The following is a 6157-nucleotide window of genomic DNA, read 5'->3' on the forward strand; positions in this document are numbered from 1 at the left end:
GAGCAGCTAAAATCTTCCTGTGGGTTCAATAAATAATCCAGCAGCTTCCAGTAAGGAGACGATATTCAGACGGTTAGCTTCATTAGCCTGCTAGCTAATGAGCTAACAGAGCTGGAGTTTCACTCTCTGCTGAGAATCCTGAGGCCAACTAGAAGCTGGGTAATTCTGAATAACAAACTTTACTCATTATGACTTTAATTTAGAGACATTAGTGAAACAGAAACTGCCGAGGAAAGTTGGAGGCCAGTGGAGAAACTCGACCATGAAGAAGGATAATAAAAAACACTGAATAAATATGATTTCTAGTGAAAACAAACTGCAGACACACCTCTGGTTGTGAGAACCTCAGCAGTTCATAATTAGATGAAGTAAATTAAATGCAGGAAAGGATTTGGACCAGGACTGTTTCTCCATAATCCCTGTTAATCCAGCGCTGACGGAACCGTAGGAAGTTTCCTGTAATTGAGGACAAGATGAAAGCCCAAAATATCCAGAGTTGGAAAATATATGTGGATTAATTAGGATTGTGTTTGTTTGTGCTGAATGGTGCAGATATTAGCGTGTAACAGCATCTGTGGCGTGAATCAGAAGGTAATTGTTCACACAACCAGAACCAGCAGAGCAGCTCGTCTGGCATGTTGATTGGATTTCACTGCTTTGATCACCGAGCCTCTATTTTTTACCCATGGAGGAGAGAAGGACGATGAGGCTGTAAACATGTTCAGTTACCTTCATAAAGAGGAGTTACTTTAACAAGAACGCTTCTCTGGATCAAGGCCCACTTTGGTCCACCGACCAGAACCGCCCCACACTGAGAAACAAACACCATGACAACAAGCAGTGATGCCCAAAACACCAGGTCTGATTACGGCTCAGTTCACAGAAACCAGTTCAGCCCAACTCCGGTCCGCTTCAACCCGACTCCGGTCCGCTTCAACCCGACTCCGGTCCGCTTCAACTCGACTCCGGTTCATCCACAAACCTCTGTCTGGGTCCAGAACTCCATCATCTGCTCCACCTCCAGCTGCTGTGGTTCTGAGTCAGACCAACCTGTTCCCCTCCTGGCCTGTGGGGGCGCTGCACCAAGAACCACTGAAGGAAACCACACAAAAACCTCTGAAGACACTGAGAGCAACTTCCTTCTTCACCAGATGGAAACAAGATGGAGGCGTCAGATTTTAGTGTTGGAGGATTTCTCTTTAGTCTTTGGCTGAAGACCAGGAGCCATTTCTGCTGCTAGCGCTAGGCTAACATGTTAGCTTTGGTGGTATTTACCCAGAATGCCCCACTTCAGTTGATCCAGAACGCTGCTGCTGGTGTTCTCACTAAAACCAGCGACAGTGAATCATTGTAGATCGAATAAAAATTGAGAAAATTTCCACAAAAAATGTGGAAATGTTCTGATTTCCAAAAGTAAAAAAGATCTTCTGATGCTGATCTGATCTGTTTCCCCAGAACCAGACACAAAGATTCAGTTTCAGCTTCTAGGCACTGCAAATCTGGAACAAACTTCCAGAAAACTGCAAAACAGCCGAAACACTGAGATCCTTTAAATGCTAAAAACCCGGCAGGTCGAATGTTTATTTCTTTGTTTGTATTTATTTACCTTTTTGTTTCTCAGGTGAGACTCTGACCCAAAACCTGCAACATCAACCTGAAACCAAAGAAATGATGGAGGACCAAACAGAAGAAGAGATTCTCCTGAGCTCCTGGTGGACTTCCTGTTTCAGATCAGATGGTTGTTTACTGACTAATTAATTCCTCCTTTATCTGAGAACCAGAACCAATCAGAGGATGGCTTACATATTGATCTCATATTGATCAGGGTGCGCCGTTGGGCTGGAGCCGGTCTGACTGAAGCAGGTTCTGTTCAGATGTTCTGACCGACAGGAGAGCAGAAAATATTCAAACATCTTTGTGTGAAAAGAAAACGGATTTTCCAGCAGAACTTACTGCTGAGTCCCAGAAAGCAGGGCGATGCGGTTTGGGTTCTAACCGAGTTAAAAGGTGAGTTTGTCTGTAAATGTATGAGGGAGATGGATTTACCTTTTCCTACTGATGCCACGGCAGAGAGGCTGCTGGGACGGCGGCGAGGAACATGCAAACTGCTTTCCTGGCAAAAACAGACGAGAGAAAAACTCTAAGTCAGTTAACTGCAGCCTGCAGGACAACAGCAGAAATATTCCTGCTTCACCTCCATAAAACGCAACAAAGTTCACTGGAAACACAGAAAACGGCGTCTTAACGGCTGTTAAACCTAGGATGAAATTTTAATCTGAGTTTTAAATGAAATTATCATCAACAAATAGAAATTATTTTCATCAACTTCAAGTTCTTCAGGTGCTAATATTCATTAAGGAATTATGAGAAAAGTTAATCAGGAGATCACAACAACAATCAGCCCATTTAATTATACGTAAAAGAGGTCATGTGGAGCAGACTTCAGCAGTCAGCGTCTAACTGCAGTGCTGTAACGTTTCATTTTAATCTCTTTTCAAAAAGCCTGATCTGCTATTTTACTAAACAATAACAGGAATGACCGGTACCTTCCACGCTATGAGTCACATTTATTTTAGTTTGGTCGGTCCTGGAGGTCTTGGAGCGGCCCAAACCGGATCGAAAGATTGTAAACATGTTCTGGTTGGTTCGGTGCTGAAATGGTTCGGATTGGAACCAGTTTGGTGATGATGATGTGTGGGGCGTTCCTCAGGGCTCCACTTTGGCTCACTTTCATTCAACAGTTTCATGATTTTACTATAAATGTTTTATCAGCTTCCTTCATCTGGTGACCAGCATGTTCCTTTCAACAACTATAAAATCCATCCACAGACCGCGGCGGCCATCTTTACTGCCTAAACAGAGCGTTGTGGCGGCCATCTTTACTGTCTAAGCAGAGCGTTGTGGCGGCCATCTTTACTGCCTAAACAGAGCGTTGTGGCGGCCATCTTTACTGTCTAAACAGAGCGCTGTGGTGGCCATCTTTACTGCCTAAACAGAGCGTTGTGGCGGCCATCTTTACTGTCTAAACAGAGCGCTGTGGTGGCCATCTTTACTGTCTAAACAGAGCGCTGTGGTGGCCATCTTTACTGCCTAAACAGAGCGTTGTGGCGGCCATCTTTACTGCCTAAACAGAGAGCTGTGGTGGCCATCTTTACTGTCTAAACAGAGCGTTGTGGCGGCCATCTTTACTGCCTAAACAGAGCGCTGTGGTGGCCATCTTTACTGCCTAAACAGAGCGCTGTGGTGGCCATCTTTACTGCCTAAACAGAGCGCTGTGGTGGCCATCTTTACTGTCTAAGCAGAGCGTTGTGGCGGCCATCTTTACTGCCTAAACAGAGCGTTGTGGCGGCCATCTTTACTGTCTAAACAGAGCGCTGTGGTGGCCATCTTTACTGCCTAAACAGAGCGTTGTGGCGGCCATCTTTACTGTCTAAACAGAGCGCTGTGGTGGCCATCTTTACTGTCTAAACAGAGTATTGTGGCGGCCATCTTTACTGCCTAAACAGAGCGTTGTGGCGGCCATCTTTACTGCCTAAACAGAGAGCTGTGGTGGCCATCTTTACTGTCTAAACAGAGCGTTGTGGCGGCCATCTTTACTGCCTAAACAGAGCGCTGTGGTGGCCATCTTTACTGCCTAAACAGAGCGCTGTGGTGGCCATCTTTACTGCCTAAACAGAGCGCTGTGGTGGCCATCTTTACTGCCTAAACAGAGCGTTGTGGCGGCCATCTTTACTGCCTAAACAGAGCGTTGTGGCGGCCATCTTTACTGCCTAAACAGAGCGCTGTGGCAGCCATCTTTACTGCCTAAACAGAGCATTGTGGCAGCCATCTTTACTGTCTAAACAGAGTGCTGCAGGGGGACGGCTGCGTTCTTCCTCTTCGGGTCACTTTGGGGTTGGAAAACGTTACGCAAACTGCGGTTCAGTTAACTAGTAGAATTATTTTGATGAAATCACGTAGAGCTTTTATATAAAATGATTCAATGAGAGCAGAGAGTTTGCAGTGAACCCTGATGCTGTGAGGTAGCTGCAAGGCTGCAGCGCCCCCTGGAGAAACACTGCAGTACTGCTCCTCCTCCACCCAGATCGCTGCTAATAGCTTTTATCTGTTTTTAGTCAGCAGGCGGCTTGTTGTTGAGCTCTGTGTCCAAAACAAACCTCCCTCCTCACCCAGAGAGTGGGAGTCCAGTTGGTGGTGTGAAGAACGGCATTGTGGGTAAATGTCACAGAGAGCCTTCTGTTCTAGATCTGACTCAGTGAACGGAGAAAAAACATTTTGTCAGGTTCAGACGGAGACAGACAGAACGGCAGCAAGGATTTACACTCACTGCCTGTCGGTGTTTAACCCACCAGAACCATTTAGCTGGGAGCTGACCTCTGCCGGTTCTGGTTCTGGTTGCTCTGTCCTCTAAAATATTTTACATTTAATCTCTTCTTGAAACATTCTTCACATTTACATGAAAGCTCTCGTCTGTTCATTCAGATTTTTAATAACATTTGGAGGAAAATGTCGAGTTACAAACTCAAATCCCAATAAAATTCACTGAGATTTGTTATGATGGCTCGACAGTGGAAATGAAGAAATCAAAATGTGAAAAGTGTTTCCTAATAAACACCTGGCAGAACCGACCTGCAGCTCTGCACATGTGCAATATTTAATAATAATAATAATAATAAAGCAATAATTCCAAATAAATGTAAAGAATAATTACAACCTTGTACATAAACTTGTTATTCTTTTCACATTTTATCACATTATAGTTTCTAACATTCTAGCACAGCAATAAGCTTTAGCTGAAGCTAACTCTTCCCTCTCAACCATAGCTAGCATTAATTAGCCGTAGTAATTCAACTCAAAGCAACCGCTACAGTAAACTTCAACAAGTAATAAACGTATTTAAAACATTTTTCACCATGAATATGAAAGAAAAATAGAGATAATTCTTTATTTTAACCAGGAATTAAATGAAACGCCCTCAGCTAGCGAGCTAGCATCATTCTGAACAGTATGCTAATAAAATGTAGCTATAAAGATAAAGAACAAAACATCTATCGCTCTTTATAACATCAGATATAAATTAAAACTTTTTAAAGGTTTACTCACTGTCCATGAATCCACTGGTCGCTAAAGCTCAGGGGAGGAAGAAGGAAAACCCTGAACCTTTTCTCTAACAGCTGTTTGATGAGGGAAACGGAGCAGCAGCCTGGAAAACACAACACAACCTTTCAGAGGTGCAAAAATGTCAAAGTCTCACTTTCCAACTGGACAGCCGGCCACATGCTGAATGTCATGAAGCCTGAACCAAAATCCTTCCAGGGAGATTTCAGCAGAAAGGAGCCAACAACATTTCTACTTCTCCGTTTTCAGTCTGGTAGCTCATAGTTTTACTCATTTACAGAGAAAAACAAAAAATGAACCTGACAACGCAGCCAAAAGATTCAGAAAGATTTTAAAACCAGTGGACTGCTAGTGCTAGGCTAGCAGGTTAGCTTTGGTTGTATTTACCCAGAATGCCCTGCAGCGTAGTCCACTTCCTGCTGTTGAAGCGGTCTCCGGTCCGCTTGGTGTTCACCTTCAACCCGAACCCAGACCGAGGTTTGGAGGAACAGAGGTCAGAGGTCAATTAGCATTCACACCTGACCAACCGAACCGGACTTTGACTAGGCAGACAGACTGGAGTTGGTTTAAAGTGGACTGGACACCTTCAGTTGAAGTTAGGAGTAAAAAAACTGAGCAGAAACATTTCATTCAGTGTTGGTGATTAGAAACAAACAAACCGTAATAAAGATGAAAAGGTTTGATTTAGTAAATAAATATAAAAACATGTCATTTAGATGTTTCTGTACCTTTTCTACTTATGCAACAAGTGGAAACTGCGTCTCTTTAGGATTCTATAACACACACACCCACCCACACACACACACACACACACACACACACACACACACACACACACACACACACACCTCCGCTCTCTGCAGGTGTTTGGGAGGGAAGCAAATGAAAGTTGGCGTTTCCAGTCATGGCTGACGTCAGGTTGCGTCCCATCATGGCGCTGCGCCCGCTGACAGAGCGAGCCATCTGGGCTCCTCCGCCCGCCCTCTGGGCCGCCGGCCAGACTGGGAGTACTGGGAGGTCTGGTGGGTCGCTCGCCAAG

The 6157-nt window shown here is 44.5% G+C and overlaps 1 long non-coding RNA gene across 1 annotated transcript; it reads right to left on the reverse strand.

Annotated features, from left to right (window-relative positions):
- Window positions 1–1629: 1629 nt before the first annotated feature.
- Window positions 1630–5537, reverse strand: LOC111609878. The gene is made up of 3 exons (XR_002753382.1): window positions 5506–5537; window positions 5104–5203; window positions 1630–2113 (listed from the first exon to the last, which is right to left on the reverse strand). It is a non-coding gene; the product is annotated as an uncharacterized LOC111609878 (long non-coding RNA).
- Window positions 5538–6157: the final 620 nt, after the last annotated feature.

The sequence above is a fragment of the Xiphophorus maculatus genome, chromosome 10, assembly GCF_002775205.1.
Source record: "Xiphophorus maculatus strain JP 163 A chromosome 10, X_maculatus-5.0-male, whole genome shotgun sequence".
Lineage (NCBI taxonomy): Eukaryota > Metazoa > Chordata > Actinopteri > Cyprinodontiformes > Poeciliidae > Xiphophorus > Xiphophorus maculatus.